Source organism: Nyctereutes procyonoides, unplaced genomic scaffold (genome assembly GCF_905146905.1).
Source record: "Nyctereutes procyonoides isolate TBG_1078 unplaced genomic scaffold, NYPRO_anot_genome, whole genome shotgun sequence".
NCBI classification, from domain to species: Eukaryota; Metazoa; Chordata; class Mammalia; order Carnivora; family Canidae; genus Nyctereutes; species Nyctereutes procyonoides.
In genome coordinates, this window is record NW_026575125.1 from 91,895,121 (window position 1) to 91,920,375 (window position 25,255).

Below are 25,255 nucleotides of genomic sequence, written 5' to 3' on the forward strand. Positions count from 1 at the left end.
ATAAATGCTGATATTTCAAATTGATGAATGATGAAAAGGAATGGTTTATAAGACTCAACCTTAGTAATGTCTGTAAGTTCCATTGGGCACTTTTTTATTGTGTTCTTTTTTTGATTGATTGAGCAGTTTATTAATAGGATTAAAAATTGTCTTGATTTTGTTTTTAGTCTAAACAAAATCAGTGTGATGTTAGAATTGTTGAATGCGAGCAGTAGAATTGGCATTAGGTCAAGAGCATGATTTGTACTTGAGCAGTTGGAAATAGAAATACAGAAAAAGACAAAAAGTGCTGTATCACTGTTTATTCCTGTATTCTTTTTTCTTGTTCTCACCACTGCCAGATCGTTAAAAAAATAATAAACTACCTATTTAACAGTTTTGTAGCCACTCAATACTGTTTTCTAATGTTAAATATATAGGCTACAGGAGGAAGAAGTGAAATTTCCCTTTTTCGAAAATGTCAACACAAGGTCTATCAAGTATGGCCTTACATAGAAATGATAAACATCTTCATATAGATTTGACCTCTAAAAATCCTTATATTCTTCCACACAGGCCTTATATGACACTAGGGTTCTCCCTTTGTCTTAATTTTTTGCAAGTAGAGGATTCTTTATACAGAGGTCTCTTGTATTTTGTTCCCTCAGAAGATAAGGAAAAAGTGAATTAAAAAAGGATGAAGATTGAAAGCATTCAAGCCAGAGGGAAAGAGAAGATCCTAAAATCATAAAGTATGAGAAATAGTAGGAACGACGTAGTTGAATCCAAGTCTTTCAGTTGACAGATGGCGTGAGGGTGATACTTAGAAGGGGCAAATGGCTTGACAAGGCTCTCACATCTCATTTGCAAAAGATCTGGTACAAAAACTGAGGTCTTCTTGATTATCAGGCATTTCTATCACCTTTTTCACTGTTTTATCAAGGACTTCCTGAGTATCCAATCCATACTGCTACTGCATCAGGGCTTTTATAGAGGTGGCCCCTCTGCATGAAAGAGCAGCAGCTGCAGGAACCTAACACCAGCAAGCAAAAAACGCACTGCAGTAACTGAGCCCAGAAGGAGTCCTTTCTCCAGCAAACTTCCTTGGCAGGCTGCAGAATGAGTCATCAATTGACATTGGTGAATAAAGTAATTGCACAGATAGATTTTCTTTTCTCTTTCCCCATTTTTTTTTCTTTTAGCAGATTCACTAATTATCTTTTCATGTACATAGAGCAGTAGTGACAGTAATATCTGCCTTATTAATGTCTTTTTTCACACCTGAAGTGTCAAGCTCATCACAAATAAATTTCTGTTATTACCAGAAAAGATTTAGAAAAAATAGGAAGCAAAATCTTGAATGGAAGTCTGAATGACATGGAGATTTTATGCTTTTCTTTTACTCTTTTTTTTAAAGGATTTTTTAAAAAACAATTTATTTATTTATTTTAGAGAAAGAAAAAGTGCAAGCTCTGGGAGGGGCAGAGGGAAAGAGAGAGAAAATGCTCAGGCAGACTCCCCACTGAGTGCAAAGCCCAGCTGGGGACTCTATTCCAGGACTCTGAGATCATAACCTGAGCCGAAATCAAGAGTCAGACACCTAACCAACTGAGTCACCCAGGAACCCTTACTTTTCTTTTATTATTTTTTTAAATATTTTTAAAAATTTATTCATTCATGAGAGACACAGAGCAAGAGCGAGAGAGAGGCAGAGACACAGGCAGAGGGAGAAGCAGGCTCCATGCAGGGAGCCCCATGTGGGACTCTATCCCGGGTCTCCAGGATCATGCCCTGGGCCGAAGGTGGTGCTAAACCACTGAGCCATCGGGGCTACCCTCCTTTTATTCTTAAACAACATTGTTATGATTACTACAATATAAGTGGCACTACCCATGTGTTTTGAATTGTCAGGTGCAGGGGAAAAAATAAATTCTTATATAAACTTAAGGCAACAATAATAAAACTGTCTCTCATTTTAATTTTTTCCTGTAAGAAGCTTTGCTGTTGATCCTTTTTTTTCATTTACTAAAATTACTAATGAAACTTCACTTTGTTAATAGTTCTTATCTCCAAATTGCAGTTTTATTTTACACATTGTATTGCATCATTTGCCAAGCCAAGGAAGATGGCCATTTTATGGATAAGCATGCATTTTCCTTAGGGTTTTAATAGCCATTAAAACTCTGGCCCCTGAAGTTTCTATGTGGGCAGTTCTTATTTGTAGAGCCAGATCCATAATTTGCAATTTAAGTTCGCACGTCCTAGAACAACCAAAGCTTATTATGCAGAATGTCTGAGGATTACTTTTTTTGTACCTTCTCTCAGCTATCTGAAAATTTCCAAGGTAGTTTCAGTGGGCTAGCCAATATCGCAGGAGTTAATTGCCATTACTTACGCCAGATTTCTAAAAAGCCATGCTGTTTAAAGAAAAGAAGAATAAGAATACAGACAGCTAAAAATGGGGAACATTTGATAAACATAATTGAATTCTTTAAGTATAAATTATTGAAACTAGATGTGAAACATGTTGGCAAGATCTCTATCTCACATGAAGTATATAAAACAGCAAAGATATTGAAACTTATATGAAAAATTGAGTCTATCCTTGAATAACAAGTAATTTCAAAACAAATAAGAAAGTATAGGACAGTATGGGTTGAAACTCAGTTAAATGCATGTCTCTCAAGAAATGGCACTGATTGAAAATCCACTTTGCCCATTTTTGGTAATATTCCTAACCTTGAGATTTATCGATAAAGGCTATGAACTACCACATCATATCTTTTAGAACAACTGTGTGTGAAAAAGTAATCTGGGCTGAATAAACCATGACTCAAATTTAATACCACAAGCAAAACCTTCATTTCATGTACTAAGTCACATCTGTAGAAGTCTATACATTGTCAGGTGGGTGTGCACTGCTCTAAATGACTGGATGGATTCTGCTTAAATCCAAAGGATAATTCATTTATTATTCTAATGCCAATTTGTCTCAAGTTCGATCACAGAAAAATAAAGCAGTGAACCCATTAGAAGGATTATATTGGATGTGAACTTTACGGAGTTGATTTTGTTTTTGTTTTGTTTTGCTTTATTTTTTATTGGAGTTTGATTTGCCAACATATAGTATAACACCCAGTGCTCATCCCATCAAGTGACCCCCTCGGTGCCTGTCACCCAGTCACCCCAACCCCCCGCCCACCTCCCCTCCCACCACCCGTTGTTCTTTTCCCAGAGTTATGAGTCTCTCATGTTGTCACTCTCTCTGATATTTTCCACTCATTTTCCCTCCTTTCTCCCATAATCCCTTTCACTATTTTTTATATATTTTCCCTGTATGAGTGAAACCATATGATGTTTGTCCTTCTTACGGAGTTGATTTTGAAAGCCATAAGGATTGGTTTTCATTTGGCTGTGAGTTTCTATATTCTGCTTAGCTTGAGCCTGAGGTTAACTGTTAATCTGTTGACTATTAGTTTTCTTTTATAATGAGTTGGACACTTTGGTCCACTTTGAATGAATCTAAATGATATTCCATGGTTGCACCTAATTCCTTCTGGCAATTTGTAGATAGAAAGATAAAGATGTTTGCAGATAGACCATGAGTAATAACTTTTCAATACACAGTGAAAAGCATAGAGATACAAATTAAATAATAGGCTCTTGTATGGGAGAAAACATTCACAAACAGCAACTAGAAGGATCAGCACTTTTTAATGGGTTCCCTTTCTTTGGTTCCTTGGAGAGAAAGTATTTCAGTCAGATATTACCAGCATTAAAATCATTACCCAGTATATGGGCAGATGGCCGGCCGATAATTGTTTATAGGGACAGATGGCAGTTCCTTGTACCCTCTTTCTAGTTTCTGTGTTTTTAAAGCTCAGCAGTTGCAATGTGAAGCTTTCATAGGACCATAAAATACAAACCACTTTAAATAACTCTGAACCAGGATTTTGACTGATGTGCCTAAAAGAAACAGTCGCAGTTTGAAACTCAGTCTGCAGAGAGAATCTAGGTATATGGCCCTGCAGGTTATAATTTATAGGAATAGCAGGGAAATTTGGGCTAGGTCTACAAACAGACACATAAATTGGCATCAATAAAGTAAAGAATTGAATCCAAACAAGTATTTTTACCCTAAACCAGACAAAGGCAAAATTTTAGTAATATTCAACAATCAAACTCCAGCATGTATTGTGCACTTGGCTAGTGTTCACAAAGGCTACAAAAGAAGTACCAGGCCTTGTCCTGATCTTAGTTGGCAATCTGAGTGAAATGATACCCAGAGAGAGATCATTTCAACACAAGGCAGAGGGTGCTACATGCAAGTCAGTCACACAGACAACAGAGCTAGAGAAGGTCAAATAGAGTGATCACTTGGACATGAGCACCTACGAGAGATGAGTTGGCCTATGCTGGGCAAGGGAAGGATCAGTGATGTTTTTGCAGGTGGAGATAATGATATAAGCAAAGGCACAGAGGCATAGCCTCAGCCAGAAAATCCTGTATTCTTGATTTTATTATGTTTATTAATTTATCCTATATGTATTTCTCCTACCTGTTTCAGTCTCATAATGTGGTAAGGGGCGGTAACCAATAGGCCTCTCAGATTAATGTGGAAGAATCATTCAAAAGGCTAATAGCTGAGCCTGAGTATGTGGGAACTTGAATTCTGGGCTATAGATTTCAGACATTGTCCTTAAAATAACTGGCAGTGCCATTAAAGGTTTTGAGAAAATATGATGTGTGCAAATGTTATTTTCAGAGTATTTTGTCTGGTAGTGTTCTGTGAAGAAGAATAGGAAATTATTGCCACACTTAAGACTAAAGATGATAAATCTCCAAACTAGAGTAAAAGTCATGGGCCAGAGAAGAAAGATGGTAGCCACTGTGCAGGAAGTGTCAACATACATGATGATTGGCTACATGTGTACAGCCACAATGAAGGGCAAGGGTCAGATCACATATTTACAACTTCAGTGTTAAGAAAATGATTTTGCTTTGGAGTAACAGAACTAAGGGAGACTGGGAGGAGAAGAGGAACCATACATTTGAATTTATGTTTCATACGCTACTGAGACGTAACAATGTGTGGTGATGTATTAAAGTCAGGTGGAGATGATTTGCAGAAAAGACAGATATAGAAGTTAAAAATGACAGGGTCAGTTACTGGGAGTAATGGGTGAAATGGTAAGTGGATGAATTACAAAGAGAGAAGTGTATAAAGCAGAAAGTGTTATAATGAAGACTAAAGCTTTGAAGCAGTATCCAAATTTTAAAACTAGATGTTAAATGTCTGTTTCAGGACAGATTTTAACTCTCCCTCTCTCTCTCTCCCTCTGTGTATGTGTGTGTGTGTTGTGTGTTGTGTGTTGTGTGTGTGTGTGTGTGACAGTCTTGTGATGTCTGGACATGAAAGCTTATATTTGTGTGTTTTAGTGAATATAGAATCTTTTTTCCTTTTTATTATCCTACTGGAAGCAATGGCATAATATCTGCAGTAAAAGCATTCCCTTCCCTGGTGGTTACATTAAGAAGAGACTGCCAAAAACAAATAAACAATAACAACAAACCACATCAGATAAGAGTACAGAAGTATATGCTTGCATCAACAGAAAAATGTAGTTTTGATTCTACTGAAATTTTTTTCTGCATTTCAAGTGAAGCAAATGCAGTAGTAGTAATGCCATATCAAGGAGTTTATTTTCCCTAAACGGTTCACATCCGGGTCTAAAATAATAAATTTTACAGTGATTTCGCTGCAACTCTTGTTTTCATTATAGCTTAATTCTATTTCAAATCTCCAGATTCCTTGGCAGATAACAAATTCAGGGTGTATAAACAATTACCCGTCCCCCCACCAAAAAAAATCATAGATTTTAATAATACTTTAAGCTTTGGGACTGAACACATTGGAGGAGAAATAGCCTGATGGCATCAAAGACTTCTTGATATGGGGGGTTGATGCTGCTATTTGTTCTCTGGGCTCTGACCCAAAACAATATGCACTGCCTGAACTGGAAGAGGGAGAAAGAGATAGAATGACTGTGTTATTTTATTGAAAATCAGTCACTATATGAGGGTCTGAATGGAGCATTAGACATCATATAGCCGAATCTCCACATTGTTTAGGATCTAAGGAAGAAGACAGAAGAAATCTATATTTGATTATTCAAAGTGATATGGAATCACAGCTATACAAGTTAGCCCATTCTATTTTCAGAAAACTGAGCAGGAGAAAATTCTTGACGATATTGAGCTGAAATCATTACTTGAACTATGAGTGATGGATTGACATTTACATAGAGAAAAAATATTACAATATTTTTTGCTTTTTCAGTTGTGTTTTTAATTCGGGTTATGAGTTGCTTCTCTGTCCCCTCTTAACCAACCAGTCCTTACTGCCATAATAAACTTGCCTAAGAATCAGTTAATAGAGATGGTGAGAGGTGTGTGGGCAGTAGACTATGAACTCTTTGAGTGCAGAAATTATAAATTACTCTTCATTGTTTTCCCCATAGATAGCAGCTAGCACAGTGCCTGGCAAATAACAAATGCTCAGGAAAAATTTACTGGAAGAAAGGAGGAAGAAAAAAGAAAGAAATATATAGAAGGAGATTATTCATATATCTGCCAATTCTGACCTTAATACAGCAGAACCATTGCAGTGTGTTGACACATGGTTGACATAGTTGACAAGTAAATATATTTACTTATATTTATATAAATATATATAAATACATACAGCATGTATGTATTATATAAGTAAATATATTTATATAAATACATTGTATTTATTTATATAATATATATTTTAATATATATTTCTAAATAAAATATATTTATCTAAATTGAATCTATGTATTTAATATATAATCATATGTATTTCCATATTATATATTTAATTTATTTCATTTTAATCATTTAATACTTAAACTTATACAAATTTATATATCAAGTATACATATATAATTATATAAATGTAAATATGAACTCACTGGAAATATTCATATAGGGTTTCTAGTATAAACGTATCTCGATCTTTTGTACACAAGGATATATTTTTCTTTGAATGGCAGATCTTCATTTTATTATTTTTATTTTTATTTTTTTAATAATAAATTTATTTTTTAATTGGTGTTCAATTTGCCAACATACAGAATAACACCCAGTGCTCATCCCGTCAAGTTGCCCCCCTCAGTGCCCACCACCCAGTCACCCTCTAATCCCCACCCTCCTCCCCTTCCACCACCCCTAGTTCGTTTCCCAGAGTTAGGAGTCTTTATGTTCTGTCTCCCTTTCTGATATTTCCTACCCATTTCTTCTCCCTTCCCTTCTATTCCCTTTCACTATTGTTTATATTCCCCAAATGAATGAGACCATATAATGTTTGTCCTTCTCCGTTTGACTTATTTCACTCAGATCTTCATTTTAAAACAATCTCTTGAAATTCCTCAAACTTACCTTTGGGGTTCTATCACTGAATCGTAAGAACATCATTCCACCTAAGCACATCTAATCCTAAATGGTATGACCTGAGGGAGTTGTAAGAAACCCCAACAATTTATCATGGTGTCCTAAATCTTGAAGAGACTACTTCGATGTTAAAAAACAAACAAACACATTGATGCCCTCTGTTACAATGTGTCTGCATTATTTATAAAGGGAAGTGTGAAGATTCATTCAGTAATGTCCAAGCTCAAAAAACACTGGAACCATATTTTTAGTCTCCTAAAAATAATCTGAGGCACTATGGGAATGCTTCCCTGAATGGTGGAATTTTGCCATATCTTTGTATAGATGGAGAGGGCTATGGTAAGGAAGGGTAAGGAAGGTAACTCTTACGTAATTATCATGGCTCGCTTACTTTTCATTTTGATGTTTTCATGTATAAATCTCAGAACAATGGAAATGCTTATTAGATTTATATCTTGATCCCATTTGACATCCTGACAAATGGAGGAAGTATCTTTAAGTCTTGTGGAGAACACGAGAAGGTATTAAAAGCCCCTATTTGCTATGTGTCAGCCAGCACAGTAGAAAGAGGTATCTTCAGGACATTGTGCTAGTGGAGAAAAATCAACTAGGAAGCCAGCCACTTTTCAGAGATTTTAAAATTTAGTACATAGTGAATAGAGCAGGCAGTATCTTTTATAACAAATGCTTTAGGGTTACATGGTACTATAAGGATGTTAGTATACTGGGAAGGGTACTAGGAAGAGGAATCAAGTAGGTGGAATAGGTGGCAGGTGGATGTACCAGTAAAGGCATTGCAAAAAAAAAAAGGCATTTACTGAAGCAGGAATATTAAAGTAAACCATGTAATACTTAATTGTGTCCAAGTACAAGATGACTTTGTATCAGGTATACATACTCTGCCCTCCTATAAATGTATGTAGACATTAGCCCCTCCCTGCCCATGTATACACACATGCACTTATAGCATATTCCCATCAACTCAACCATACCATAAAGTCTACACATGTCTATGCTTATGCAAGTGTGTGCCAAATATGTTTGAAATGACTTCTGAGAAGAAAACCATAAAAAAATGGTCTAATTTAGTCTTCATCCAGTGGGATTCTTTTTCCTTTGTCGTTGTTGCTTCAAAGACACACACAAAAGTATAGTGCTTATTGTATACCAGACACTTTCTTTCTTTTTAATTTTTTTATTGACTCCAATAAATTTAAATTTAAATTTGCCAACATATAGCATAACACCCAGTGCTCATCCCAAGTGCCCCCCTCAGTGCCCGTCACCCAGTCACCCCCACCCCCCGCCCACCTCCCTTTCCACTACCCCTTGTTCGTTTCCCAGAGTTAGGTGTCTCTCATGTTTACCAGACACACTTTCATATATAAACTCATTTCATTCTCACAGAAATCCTATGAAGTAAATATTGTTATTCATTAAAGAGATGAATAGACATCAGTCTACCTCCATTTTTATGTCTGAGGTGTTATTCAGCCATTCTCATAGTTCATTCATTGTGATTATCAACTCTTGGGATGTTTAGGATGCTCTTTGGGGCCTTGCCTGGGAGAGAGGCCTACTCAGTCAAGAGAGATGGAGTGAACCTAGCCATTAGCCAACCTTGTGTCTTCTTTCCTTTCACAAGTACTGTTTGACTTTCCGTCAAGTATTTGCAGAAGTCAAGTTCACTTACTCCAGTGATGTAGAACCTGCCTATTTTTGTATTTCCTTTTTCTCCTCTCATAGTCCAAAGCATATGAAAAATGCTCTCTTTTCTGTGCAGATTGGCATAGTATACATCTTTGCACATCGAAGCCCCTAAGTTAAGGGATATTTCAACACGTGTTAAGCTATTTTACCCTGGCACATCTCCAACTGTCATCTTAGCAAGTAGTCCTTGCCTAGTGAAGTCCCATAGGTTTTAAGAAGGTAGTAAACTGTACTATCAAGGCAGTGCCCTTTTTTTTAAATTTTTATTTATTTATGATAGTCACAGAGAGAGAGAGGCAGAGGCACAGGCAGAGGGAGAAGCAGGCTCCATGCACCAGGAGCCCGATGTGGGATTCGATCCCGGGTCTCCAGGATCGCGCCCCCGGCCAAAGGCAGGCGCTAAACCACTGCGCCCCCCAGGGATCCCAAGGCAGTGCCCATTTTAAGATAGAAGATGACCTTTCAGATTTGGAACTCAGATACAGTGTTCACTATATCTCCGCTGAAACAGTACATGTCAGGAGAGGTGCCTCTAAGAGCCCAAATTTGGGAAAGGGCTAGCTGTTGCCTTTCTCATTATATTTAAGTTGTGACAGATCATTGGGAATAATAGGGAAACCCATAAAAACTGCTGGATTAATAAGTTTTGGACATATAATAATTAAAATATGTGGAACACAAGGCCTGGTTGAATCAAAGCGTTCCGGATTGAAAAGAGCCTTAGAGATCACATAATCTAAAAGCTCCAACTTCCTTGTGTAATAAGAGAAAGAGAAGGATCATGTCTTATGTTTGTCACTTGAACACTTGGCATAATGCCTTCTACAGCTGGTATTTATGGAGAATTGTGAGTGACCTGCCCAGGAATACACAGCTACTAATGGAAAAGACTGGATGTTTGTCACTTGAACACCTGGCATAATGCCTTCTACAGCTGGTATTTATGGAGAATTGTGAGTGACCTGCCCAGGAATACACAGCTACTAATGGAAAAGACTGGATTAACACCCTCATTTTATGCCTGTGACTTGGGGTTTCTAGCTACTTAGTTTCAGGACCCATTCTAAAAGTCACGTTTTGAACTCCAGGGAACATTACCCTATAGAGCAAGGGCCTGCTCAGACCTAGATGGCTATTAAGATGATGATATTCGTCCTACCCTCTAAAAATTGCAATGGTAAGAGAATTTTGGGCATCTACTTCTGGCTACCCATTGTAACCTTTGTATGTTTTCAAAATGGAAAGGCCTCATGACTCTCCAATGCATAGCTGTGAGACTTAATTTCTTTTCTTCAGGGATAAGCAGTTTTAAAAATGTATAAACATAAGCAAATTTGTCCAGAGAGGGCAATGTCCTCATATTCCCGTTCTCTAGGAGTTCGGGCCAGGAAAATACAGCTCTTCATTTTAGCCATAATTAATTACTTTGAGAGTATTACCTATTTCACCTGAGGGACCACAAAGAAAGAGTAGAAAGCAGGCCAAATTATAACAAGGCATCGTTCCCAGCATATTGCAAGAGCAAGTGACACTTAAGGGAATAGCCACACAGCCTCATTCAAACAGTGCATTCTCTCAGGTTAATATTATTGGAATTATTAACTTCTGAATTACTTTAGGAGGAACTACTTTGTACATGACAGGACCCCTGTGGTTAGGTGGAAAGAGAAGCCAATAAATTACCAAGCAGCACGCATGATTAAGGAGTGGAGCAGGGAAGGAAAAGGTTTGAGGTAGTTTGAATGTGTGGTCAACACACAGATAAATTAAGCAATAAAGATAACCAAAAGCCCTTGTGTACTGGTCTTTGCCTGCCCCAAGCCCTGTCAGCTGCAGTCCTGAGAATTTTCCACCAACAACAGGATCAGCAGTGCCCAGTCTTTGAGGCAGTTCTGACAAAAGCTGCCAGAAAATCACAAATAGTAGTGAGAGCCTTATTGCCAGGAATTGTTCAAAACTCCTGTAAAGGTGTACTCTTTTTTTTTTTTTTTAGTATCCCTATACCCAACATGGGGCTTGAACTCAAGACCCCTGGGATCAGGAGTCACATGCTCTACCTACTAAGCCAGTCAGGCACCTGAAGATGAACTCTTCTAATCTTCACAATAACCCTGTGAGGTAGAGACTATTACCCGTTTCACTGAGGAGTAAAGAAGAGCACAACAATGTCAAATAATTTGCCCAAATGTCTTAGTTAAGGTAATTACAGCAGCTAGAATATTAATAAGTTTCCTCCAAAGCCCAGGACTTAACAGAATTTTATTTTTACACGCAAAATTTTGCACAGCTTGTAAATGGCAAAGTACCTTACTAAAAATCAATTGCCTCATGATTGAATTAATTTTCCAACTCACCATTATTATTGCAAAACAGATACTTTAACCCCTATATTTCAGGGCAAATGCTAGTTACATACCTGAAATAAAGAATGAATATATTGCCTCTATGGTTGTGATAATGGTGAGATAACAAATGTATTTAAGTTGGTTTTATCACTATGTAGACTTAGAAATGACTTAGCATCAGAAATAAAACGTGCCCTAGTAGCAATAGAACTCTAGTTATGCCAGGCATATCTAAGTGCTTTATGTATACTTTTCACCCTTACAATCTCCCCCTTAAGGTAAGATAACTATTATTGCCGTTTAAGAACTATTGTGCATGCAGGGCACCTGGCTAACTCTTGATCTCAGGGTTGTGGATTCAAGTTCTATGTTGGGGATAGAGATTACTTAAAAATAAAATCTTTAAAAAATATTGTGGGGGTGCCTGGGTGGCTCAGTTGGTTGAGTGTCTGCCTCTGGCTCAGGGCATGATCCCGGGGTCCTGGGATCAAGCCCCGCATCGGGCTCCCTGCACAGTGAGGAGCTTGCTTTTCCTTCTCCCTCTCCCTCTGAGCCTTCCCCTCCTCTCATGCTCTCTCTTTCACTCTCTCTCTCACACATAAATAAACAAAACCTTAAAACAAATATTATGAATGCATTTCATGCTCTAATCAACTTTTTAATGTTTTTATTGTAAAATAAAGCCTAGATTATGAAAACACACTGAAAAAATGTATGGCATAATGATTTACTTACTATCAGTAAGTAATGATTACTTTACTATGTACCCAACTCAGGTCAAGAAACAAAATGATACCAGCCACCCCCAAAAACCTTTTCCATTCCCTTTTTTTCCTTCCATTCCCTTCTTAGTTTTACAGTAATCATTTCCTTGTATTTATTCACAGTTTTGTGCATTTTTATGACTTTTTTTATTGAAGTATAGTTGACATACAATGTTCCGTTAGTTTCAGGAAACTTGTTATGTTTTTAAATTTTTTAACCTATGGATTTTTCTTCATTATTACCCTTTCCTTTTATTAAAATTTACTGGATAAAATATCAGAAAACATGTTGCATACTCCTGATCTAATGAAGTATGTTCCTTTCTCCTTAATATTTTGTATGAGTTGGCAGCTGGACCTAAAGACTGCATCAAGTTCATTTGGTCTCTTTAGTACAACTCAAGATAATACGTGTGTTCTTTAGTTGTGAGTCACGAGGTGTTTGCTTCTACATCTTTTTGTGATGTTAGCAGCTGTTCCTGTTTAGTGCCTAGACTGAGTAATTAACTAGGGATTAGACATGGTAAAAGTTCTGATTCTAAGTTTACTTATACATAGTTCACTTATAAGTGGATGCAACCTCTCATCTTCCAATAGATTAGTGAGGGGGGAAAATTCACATAGAAGGGGCAGGATAAATATCTTTCCTTTTCTTTACCCATTTCAATATAAAGGTGAACTTCCACAGGTGAACAATTTACTTATTATTTAACATCATTATGTACTCATGGATTTAACATATTTAATAGATTTCAAACCAGTGTAATCTTTTTGAAATTTTTGAGATTTCCAACAGCTATATGTATCCAATAAGATTTATAATTTTAAGCATTTTTAAGTGTATAATTCAGTTCAGTGCAATTGCATTCCAATTTCTGAAACTATCATCATTGTTTACTTTCTAGTTTTATGTGTGTGTGTGTTTTATTATGACAATGTTGGATTGTGTCAAATGCTTTTTTTTTAATCCATTGAGAAAATCGTGGGTTTTTCTCCCTTTATTCTTTAATGTAGTGTATTACATTGATTTTTCTTATGTTGAAACACTCTTGAATTCCTGTGAGAAATCCTATTTGGTAATGTGTAGTCTGTTATAATCAGTTTGCTGGTATTTTGTTGAGGATTTTTGCATGTATATTCACAGGAACGTTGGTCTATACTTTGTGTGTGTGATGTCTTTTTTCTGGCTTTAGTATCATAAAATGAATTACAAAGTGATTTCTTTTATATTTTGGAAGAGTTTGATGAGAATGGGATTATTTCTTCTTTAAATATTTGGTGGAAACTACTTATGAAGCCATCTGCCACTCTGCCATTCATGCAGAGTATCCAATTTTGGTGTACAATTGTTTAGAGTATTCTCTTAATAATCTTCTTTAATTTGTAGGGTTGGAAATAACATTTTTTCTACATTCTTTTTTTTAATCTCACTAAATTTTTGTGGTTTTTAAAATTTTTTTATAATAAATTTATTTTTTATTGGTGTTCAATTTGCCAACATACAGAATAACACCCAGTGCTCATCCCATCAAGTCCCCCTCAGTGCCCGTCACCCACTCATCTCCACCCCCCGCCCTCCTCCCCTTCCACCACCCCTAGTTCGTTTCCCAGAGTTAGGAGTCTTTATGTTCTGTCTCCCTTTCTGATATTTCCTACCCATTTCTTCTCCCTTCCCTTCTATTCCCTTTCACTATTATTTATATTCCCCAAATGAATGAGAACATATAATGTTTGTCCTTCTCCGATTGACTCATTTCAATCAGCATAATACCCTCCAGTTCCATCCACGTTGAAGCAAATGGTGGGTATTTGTCATTTCTAATGGCTGAGGAATATTCCATTGTATACATAAACCACATCTTCTTTATCCATTCATCTTTCGATGGACACCGAGGCTCCTTCCACAGTTTGGCTACTGTGGACATTGCTGCTTTAAGCATCGGGGTGCAGGTGCCCCGCGTTTCATTGCATCTGCATCTTTGGGGTAAATCCCCAGCAGTGCAATTGCTGGGTCGTAGGGAAGGTCTATTTTTAACTCTTTGAGGACCCTCCACACAGTTTTCCAGAGTGGCTGCACCAGTTCACATTCCCACCAACAGTGTAAGAGGGTTCCCTTTTCTCCGCATCCTCTCCAACATTTGTTGTTTCCTGCCTTGTTAATTTTCCCCATTCTCACTGGTGTGAGGTGGTATCTCATGGTGGTTTTGATTTGTATTTCCCTGATGGCAAGTGATGCAGAGCATTTTCTCATGTGCGTGTTGGCCATGTCTATGTCTTCCTCTGTGAGATTTTTCTTCATGTCTTTTGCCCATTTCTGGATTGGATTGTTTGTTTCTTTGCTGTTGAGTTTAATAAGTTCTTTATAGATCTTGGAAACTAGCCCTTTATCTGATATGTTATTTGCAAAAATCTTCTCCCATTCTGTAGGCTGTCTTTTAGTTTTGTGGACTGTATCCTTTGCTGTGCAAAAGCTTCTTATCTTGATGAAGTCCCAATAGTTCATTTTTGCTTTTGTTTCTTTTGCCTTCGTGGATGTATCTTGCAAGAAGTTACTGTGGCGACTTCAAAAAGGGTGTTGCCTGTGTTCTCCTCTAGGATTTTGATGGAATCTTGTCTCACATTGAGATCTTTCATCCATTTTGAGTTTATCTTTGTGTATGGTGCAAGAGAGTGGTCTAGTTTCATTCTTCTGCATGTGGATGTCCAATTTTCCCAGCACCATTTATTGAAGAGACTGTCTTTCTTCCAGTGGATAGTCTTTCCTCCTTTATCGAATATTAGTTGACCATAAAGTTCAGGGTCCACTTCTGGGTTCTCTATTCTGTTCCATTGATCTATGTGTCTGTTTTTGTGCCAGTACCACACTGTCTTGATGACCACAGCTTTGTAGTACAACCTGAAATCTGGCATTGTGATGCCCCCAGATATGGTTTTCTTTTTTAAAATTCCCCTGGCTATTCGGGGTCTTTTCTGATTCCACACAAATCTTAAAATAATTTGTTCTAACTCTCTGAAGAAAGTCCATGGTATTTTGATAGGGATTGCATTAAACGTGTAAATTGCCCTGGGTAACATTGACATTTTCACAATATTAATTCTGCCAATCCATGAGCATGGACTATTTTTCCATCTCGTTGTGTCTTCCTCAATTTCTTTCAGAAGTGTTCTGTAGTTTTTAGGGTATAGATCCTTTACCTCTTTGGTTAGGCTTATTCCTAGGTATCTTATGCTTTTGGGTGCAATTGTAAATGGGATTGATCCCTTAATTTCTCTTTCTTCAGTCTCATTGTTAGTGTATAGAAATGCCACTGACTTCTGGGCATTGATTTTGTATCCTGCCACACTGCCAAATTGCTGTATGAGTTCTAGCAATCTTGGGGTGGAGGCTTTTGGGTTTTCTTTTTTTTTATAAATTTATTTTTTATTGGTGTTCAATTTGCCAACATACAGAATAACACCCAGTGCTCATCCCGTCAAGTGCCCTCCTCAGTGCCCATCACCCATTCTCCCCCACCCCTCGCCCTCCTCCCCTTCCACCACCCCTAGTTCGTTTCCCAGAGTTAGGAGTCTTTATGTTCTGTCTCGCTTTGGGGTTTTCTACGTAGAGTATCATGTCATCGGCGAAGAGGGGGAGTTTGACTACATTCTTTTCTGATTTTGCGTGTCATCTCTTTTTTTCTTTGTCAGTCTAGCTAAAAGTTTGTCAATTTTTTAATTTTTTAATTTTTTTGTCAGTCTAGCTAAAAGTTTGTCAATTTTGTTGATCTTTCAAAGAACTAACTTTTGTATTTAAAATCTCTATATTTTTCTATTCTGTATTTTGTTTTTGCTCTAATATTTATTATTCTTTTCTTCTACTAATGTTAGTTTAAATTGCTCTAATTTTTTTACTTCCTTAAGTTTATCTAGTTCTTCAGTTTACCTGAGATTTATATATTTTAATTATTGTATTTACAGCTATAAAATTCCTTCTTAACACTGCCTATGCTGTATTCCATAAATTTTGATATAATGTGTTTACATGTTGACTTGTCCCTAAGTATTATCTAATACCACTTGTGATTTCTCCTTTGACTCATTAAGAGTGCATTGTTTATTTTTCACATATCTGTGAATTTGCCAGTTTTCCTCCTGTTACTAATTTAGCTTCATTCTATTGTGGTCAAAAAAGATACTTTTTGTGATTTCAATCTTAAATTTATTGAGACAGTTTTTGTGGCTTAGCATAAGATCTATCTTATAGAATGTTCCATGTGCACTTAAAAGAATGTGTATTCTACTGTTGCTGTCATAGCGTGAGTTTTATATGTGATTAATATGTATCTTTGTTTTATTTTTTTAAAAGATTTTATCTATTTATTCATGAGAGACACACAGAGAGAGAGGCAGAGACATAGGCAGAGAGAGAAGCAGGCTCCATGCAGGGACCACGATGTGGGACTCGATCCCTGGACTCCAGGACCAGCCCTGGGCTGAAGGCAGGTACTAAACTGCTGAGTCGTCCAGGGATCCCCTGTGTCCTTGCTTTATAGTGTTCTTTAAGTCCTTGATTTCCTTATTCTTCTCTTTCTAATAATTCTATCCATTATTGTAGATGATGTATTAAAATCTCCCACTATTATTGTACAGATATCTATTTTTCACCTCAATTCTCTCAATGTTTGCTTCATATATTTTGGTGCTCTTTTTTGGTACATAGATATTTATAATTGTCATATATTCTTGATGAATTGAGCCTTTTATAAATATATGATGTCCTTCTTGTCTCTTGTAACAGTTTTAGACTTGATGTCTATTTGTCTGGTGTTAGTATACACATCCTGTACTTTTTCTTTTGGCTACTGTTTGCAAGGAAAGTTATTTTCATTTTTTCACTTTCAAGATATTTATGTCTTTAGATCTCTTGTAGACAGCACATAATGTTATTTTTTATTTCCTACTCTTTGTCTTTTGAGTTTAAATCATTTACATTTACATATCAGAAAGGGACACAGAACATAAAGACTTCTAACTCTGGGAAATGAACTAGGGGTGGTGGAAGGGGAGGAGGGCGGGGGGTGGGGGTGAATGGGTGACGGGCACGGAGGGGGACACTTGACGGGATGAGCAAAAAAAAAAAGAAAAAAAAATAAATAAAAAAAAATAAAAATAAAAAAAAATCATTTACATTTTGAGTTATTACTGTTAAGAACAGACATACTTCTGCAATTTTACTATTTGTTTTCTGTATGTCTCATTCATTTTTGTCACTCATATCTTTCCTTACTGCCTTTCCTCATATTCAGTTGATATTTTTTGTTGTTCACCCTTGTAATTCTATTTTTCTTTTGAATATATATTTTAACATACTTTATTTGTAGTTATCAAGGGGATTGTATCAAACATCCCAAGTTTAATCTAGTTTGAATTGAAAATAACCTAGAATGCAAAGACTTTGCTCCTATAAAGCTCCATTTTCTCCCACAAATTACATCTTTATATGCTATGTACCCAATATATAGATTCATATTATTTTTATACTTGTGTCTTTAAATCCCCTAAGATATAATAGAGTTACAAACCCAAAATACAATAATGCTGATTTTTATATTTGCCCCTGTACTTACATTTACCATAGTGCTATTTCTTCTGATTTACTGTCTAGTGTCCCTTCCTTTCAAGCTGACAGAATCCCTTTAGCATTTCTTATAGAGCACATACACTGGTAGGAAATTCCTTCAGCTTTTGTTTATCTTGGAATGTCTTATTATTTTCTCCATTTTTGTTTGTTTGTTTTTTTAAGTTTTGTTTTTATTTAATCTCTACCTGCAATGTGGGGTTCAAACTCATGGTGCTGAGATCAAGTGTCACATACTCTACTCACTGAGCCAGTCATATGCCCCTATTTCTCCTTCATTTCTGAAGGACAGTTTTGCCAGATATATAATTCTTGGTTGACATTTTTTTCTCTCAACATATTAAATATGTCAGCCTCTGTCTTCGAGCCTCCGTGGTTTCACAAGAAATATGCTGTTCTCTTATGGAGAATCCCTTATATGTGATAAGTCACTTCCCTCTTGATGCTTTCAAGATTCTCTTTTTTGATTTGGCCTTCAACAATTTGATTGTAATATATTGGTATGGTTCTCTTGAGTTTATCTTTACTTGAGGTTCATTGACATTCTTGAGTTAGTAGTGTTATATCTCTCATGAAATTTGGGAACATTTTGGCCATATACTTTTTTCCCTTTTTTTTCCCCTCTAGTTTCCTAGGAGTCCCTTGATGTATATGTTGTTCTGTTTGATGGTGTTCTATAGGTCCCTTAGGTTTAGTTCACTTTTCTTTATTCTCTTATCATTCTCTTCTCAGATACTATCATTTCATTTGTCCTGTCTTCAAGGTCTTTGATTCTTTCTTCTGTCTGCTCAATTCTGTTGAGCCCTTCTATTAAATTTTTCATTTCAGTTATTGTTTTGGTTGTTACTTTTCTACTCCAGAATCTTTGTTTGGTTTATTTTTGTAATTTCTATCCTTTTATAGATGTTCTCATTTTGTTCATATTTTGTCTTCCTCCTTTTCTTGAGTTCTTTCATGTTTTATTTAGCTCTTTGAGCATATTTAAGGCAATTATTCTAAAGGCTTTTTTCTCGTAAGTCTAATATCTGGACTTCCTCAGATATGGCTTCTGTCACTTTACTATTTGTTTAAATCAGCCATACTTTCCTGTTTGTATGCCTTTTGATTTTTTTTTTGTTGTTGTTAAAATTGGGAAATTTAAGTATTGTAATGTAGTAACTCTGGAAATCAGATTTTCCTATCTCCCAAATTTTTGTTTTTGTTGTGGTTGTTGAGGGCTGTAGTAGTTCTTTTTTTTAGTGACATTCCCACACTCTTTTTTGTAGAAACTACATTCATTGCTGTATGTGATCACTATGTTTCTCTTCCTTAGTATGTGTTCAGTTGATAATTTTTTGTTGTTGAAGTATAGTTCACATACAATATTATGTTATTTTCAGTTGTACAGCATAGTAATTTATCTTCTCTATATACTATGTTATCCTCACCACAAGTGTCACCATACAACACTATTAGAATACCATTGACCATATTCCCTATGCTACATCTTTCATCTCCATAGCTTATTCACTCCATAACTGGAAGCCTATACCTCACTCCTCTTCACCATTTTGCTCATCCCCCTACCCCTCTGTCTTCTGACAATCACATTTATTCTCTTTATTTATGAGTCTGTTTCTGAATTGTTCACTGTTGTTGTTTTAAATGTGTTTGAAATCACATGGTATTTGTCTTTCTCTTTCTGCTTTATTTTACTTAGCATAATATCTTCTAAGTTTATCCATGTTTTCACAAAGAGCTAGGTCTTATTCTTTTTTCATGGCTGAATACTTTTCCATTTTGAGTTTATATTTTCATATACATTTCTTTGAATTCCAGGACCTAAACATACATAAAGAACAAAAAACATATCACACACTTCCTCACACAAACACAAAACACTTTCCCAGTCTTTGCATATTTGCTCTGTGTAGTGACATTACTTTTACACTTAAGCAGGGTTGAATTGAAATAAGAGATCAGCCTTAGTTAAGAGTTTAGTCTTCTTGGATCTCTACTGAATATGCATGTGGCTTTCTAAATTTCCATGTATTTACGGGTCCTTTTAAATTTATTAATTTTCCAGGGTATCCCTGGGTGGCTCAGCGGTTTAGAGCCTGCCTTCAGCCCAGGGCGTGATCCTGGAGTCCTGGGATCGAGTCCCACATTGGGCTCCCTGCATGGAGCCTGCTTCTCCCTCTGCCTGTGTCTCTGCCTCTCTCTCTCTCTCTCTCTCTCTCTCTCTCTCTCCCCCCTCTGTGTCTATCATGAATAAATAAATAAAATCTTTAAAAAATAAAATAAATTTACTAATTTGTCTACTGGCCCTTAGGTGGACTGTTGTATATTTTGTCTCCAGGCATCTGGGGGTTGTTATTTTAGCTTGCAGCATTTTTGAATAAAGCCTACCACTTTCCTAGCCTGACTTCTGAGTTAGATGAAATTGAGATAATTGCCTTGCATTTGTTTTTCAGGTTTTCCCCAGACAGGTTAGAATAGACATACACACAATAATTTGCTCCCAAAGGGAACAGAATACTGTACTAAAAATCCTACACTAAGAATTCAGATTTGAATTTTGAAGACTTCCAAAATTATAGGGAGGGAGTGAATCAAGGGGTAGTAAAAATTCCGTAATGCTTTCCTATTTTGTGAAAGTTGCCCCCCTTTTTTTGATCCAGTGTTACTTGGTTGCTATAAATCTTTGCTTTCCACAGTTCTGACAAAGTTGGTTATGACAATTTCTGGTTGTTTTGTGATGTTTCTTTAATGGAGGCAGCTTGTAGCTACCTACTGTGCTATTTTGCTGACATTACTTCCATATTGTAAATCCTTTTTGAATCTCAATCTTTCCCATGTTTGGTCAGTAAGATCTTTTTCAAGTTAACACATGAGCTCTTTTAACATGATACAAATAATTTTTGATAGCATTTTAACTCTGTTGTATGATCAGATGAGGCTGACCTAGAATCTTAGATGCCTCAATATCTTTTGATAGAACACAATATTTTTAGGTCCACAATCTGGGTGTTAGGCAACTTATTACTACTTGTTTATCTAATGTTTCTAGGCCTTTTCCATGTTTAAAGCTGGTGAGGAAGGAAAGAAAGGAGAGAGGGAGGAAGGAAGGAAAGGAGAAAAGAAGGAAGGAAGGAACTTCTTGAGTTCATATGTATACTTCCAATTCTAATTCAGGGCTATAGGGTTTTTACTTAACCTTTTGTATAATACATCTTTATGTTCTTTCTTGAGAAAGACCTTTCTGTCCTTTCATGAGAATAGTTTCAGGTGCTATTCTCAATTTAGTCTGCTCTATTTTCCAGTAAATATTTTCAGGCTAGGTTGAGATTGTTAAGTTCTAAGATCCATCTGATCTGTTGCTTCCCTCTATTTTATTCTACACACCTCCTGATATCATACTGGTCTTGCTGTATTAATATTTGTACTGCTTATCTGCTGGTATTTGGAGGCTGTGAGTATATCTTGTCACTTTCTTTTGTTATAAATGTTGCTCATGAGTTTTTAAAAGATTTTACTTTTTATTTTTTTTAATGTAATCTCTATCCCCAGGGTGGGCTCAAATTCATGACCCCAAGATCAAGCGTTGTATGCTCTACTGACTAAGCCAGCCAGGTCCCCTGTTGCTCCAGTTTTAACATTGATATTTAGCTTTCTGTGTGCTTTTATTGGAGGATTCAGGGAGATTGAAGAGCTTTGTTTTTGTTGCTACCACTCCCCAAAATCTTCTCTTGTTATTACCATTTTATATATGGGAAAGTTGACATACAGAGAGATTAAGTGACTTTCTCAATGTTACAGAGTAATTAGCAAAGCTAAATTTCAAGCCCTTGCAACTTAAGTAGAGACCATACTGTGCTATTTTGCTGCCAAGTTAAGAAAGTACATTAATTACCTGGGGAGAGTAGACTTTTTCACTTATCCCATGATTCCTGCATAGTACTTTATATAAGGAGACTTCTACTTCTTTTTGGAGGGGTAAGGAGGATATGGTGAGTTATCTTGGAAAGAATATTTCTGCTTTTTCTTTTAAACTCAACATTGTCCTCAAGGAGTCCCCAAGACTTTTAACCAGAAGACAGAATAAATGTATTGAAAAGTCAAGGCAGGCTTATCTCAATCTCTCTCTGCCTCTGTCTCTGTCTCTCTCTTTTCCTTCCCTTTTTTCTCTTTTCTGTTTTCTCTTTTGGACTCTCCCTGCTCAAACAAGGTGAATTTATTAAGTGCTTCTAGCCTTCTTTTAAGTGCTTCTAGTCTTTAAGGGATACAGAGATCAGTTCTAATGGCTCCCCACTAGTCTTCTCTCTTTTTTTAAACTCATTCATCTGTATTGATAAATCATGCCTGCCTTTTAGTGGAGACCATTTTCATAAGATTGGGAGTATTGACTGTGTAGGAAGCCTAATTTTAGTTTTAGAACCAAATCCAGTTTTCAAATCTAGATAGACCATCGATAAAGCTGATTACTTGAATGCCATTTGACTTCTTATGTACATTTTTTTATTTCAGAAGAGTGATAAATATCTATCTGGAATTTTACCATTACCAAATACAGCATTATAGACTTTTAGTCATTTAGAGTAATCTCATCCAGCCAGTTTTTTGATAATCAAGTTCCTGTGCACCAAACTCCAGGAAGTAACCTTTTTTGAACACCTGCAATAATATAGCTATGGGTCAAAATGACTAGTTTTACATTGCCAAATACTTCTTTCTTTGACCTATTTTCTTAATAGGTGTAGAAATACTGTAATGTAATGGTTAAGAACAAAAGAGACAAACCAAAACCAGACTGTTACCTATAGAGAACAAACTGACAGTTACAGGAGGGGAGGTGAATGGGGGGATGCCTGACATATGTGAAGGGGATTAAGACTACACTTATCATGAAGAGCACTGAGTAATACATGTAATTGTTGAATCAGTATACTGCACACTTAAACCTAATATAACACTGTATATTAACAATACTGGAATTAAAATGAAAACTTTTAAGGGAGGCTTGGGTGGCTCAGTGGTTGAGCGTCTGCCTCTGGCTCAGGGTCTGAACCCAGGGTCTGGGATCAAGTCCCACACTGGGCTTGTTCCAGGGAGCTTGCTTCTCTCTCTGCCTCTCTCTCTGTGTCTCTCATGAATAAAAATAAAATCTTTTAAAAAAGAAAACTTTTTAAAAAGGTAATAAAAATAAATAAATAAGAAAGAACTTAATTAAACATTGTATCAGACACATTCATAGTTTTGGGACCTTGGACTATATTAACCCTGCAACTTTATCATGACAATGGGGCTAATACTAGCTTCCTAATAATGTCCTTGTGAGCTTTATATTAGATCATACATGAAAATCTCATAGAAGTTTCCTAAGTAAGGATACAAAGATATATTGTTTCTCTTCATTTTATAACTAGGCATTTTCACTTGATTGATTTATCTAATATACAAACCTGTATATTAGATATTAATCTTCCCATGGACCAGGATCATCAACATTATCTAGGAACACATTAGAAATTAAGACTCTCAGGCACCACCTTGGCTCTCTATATTAGAATCTTCATTTTAAGATCTCCCAGAAAAAAAAAAGATCCCACAGTGATACTTATGCATACTTAATAATTATCATACACTGCTTCACCCTTAATGGAGACACCAGTCTTCAGTAGAATTAAATGAATCTGTGGAAGAGTAAAAGTGCCAGAAGCTAGTGAAAATATGCAACACCTGAAGGAAGCTTTCTTCTAGTAGTTGAAGAAGCTGAAATGACACTGAAATTGAGAAGCAACACTGGAGAAGAAAGTAGTTTAGGCTTCATTTCTGAATGTGGCGATGACTCTGCCATGAACATGGATGTAGAATCAGCAGCAGCTCTAGGTCCTTGCTGTACCAGAACACAGGTGGGTTAAGGATTGAGATATATACTCTGTTACCTTGAGGGTCACCCAGATATCTCTGCTGGAAACTGACTTACCTCAACTGGATATCCCTCAGAAACATTAGGACAAGGCAGAGGTTAGAACAACCTCTGTTGTTTATATATTCATTTCCTTCTTACTGTGACCATGGAACATATCACCAAGCATCAGAGGAGAGAAGAGGAGGGAGGCCTGGTAAAGTAAGAAACCCAGAAATATGGAGAGTTCAATCCTAATAGATTAGGATTAACCTGGCTCTTATTTTCTAGGTAGTAGGAAATGAATTTATATATATTTATATGCATATAAATATATATTGCTTGAAATAAGTGGGCCATCATCACTCAAGGCTTAGAAATATTTGTTAAACAAAAATTTCCATCACAATATTATTCAAGCTATGATTACTGTGACCTAAGAGCTCTAATGGCTATGCTTTATGGTGATGTATGGAGTATATGGGCAACTACCATTGAATCACATTGGGCTGTAGTTGTACATGTTCGCAACAGGCCAGCCTTCCATGTAGCCTAAGTAGTCGATTGAGAATATGAAGAGCTTGCAGCTGTGCTTGGAAGGACCCTTATAACTAAAGATGTTTTTCCCATCTGCTTGCTGATGACATAATCTTTAGCTGGTGATAAAACATCTTGTTCCTTAATGAGAGAAATTCTATGAAATGAAATAATAAGGAAGGAAGAAAAGAAGTATGAAAGGAGAAAGTCAGAGGGCCCAGGCTGTGGGTTTTCATTGAGGGACAAGGGATCGAGTATTACAATTTAGTTGAAAATAAAAGGGAGTCCTAGAGTGTGTGGACGTACAAACACACCACCACACACTTCATCTGTTGACCTTGAGGCAACTGTTTTCTAACTTCCAAACAAAAGGTATCTGCCCTTACAGATAAACCTTAGCCTAACACCCAACCTATGTTCTGACACTTGAAGTGGTATCTGGTTTCTGACACTTGAAGGGAATGGAATGCCAGTCCACGAGAGCCAATTTAATTTGATTGCTAAGTAGTAAAACTAATAGCATGAGCTTGAGGGCTGAAATTCAAGGGCAGTAGACCATTTACAGTAGAGAAAGGCAAGGAAAAAGAGAAAGCAAGCAGAAAAGTAGAAAGTATGGAAGAGGAAAAAAAGATGAATAAAAGAGAGGGAAGAGAGAAGCTATTCCAAGAGCCCCCTACGACTTTGCCCATGTAAAGTATGGCCTCCCACCCTTTTCATCTATTCTCTACCTTCTTCCTGGAGCAATAGAACAACACTTTAAGTGAAATCATGATACCCCATTGCTTATAAATTTCTTATAAATATTATTGTAATAAAATTCTAGAGCATTCAAGGTCTAGCATGATTTGGACTCTACCTATATATTCAGCCTGGTGATTCTATATTTCTTTTGCCAAGGAATCTCTTTTATTTCAATATTTTGAAGATGCCAAGCTCCTAT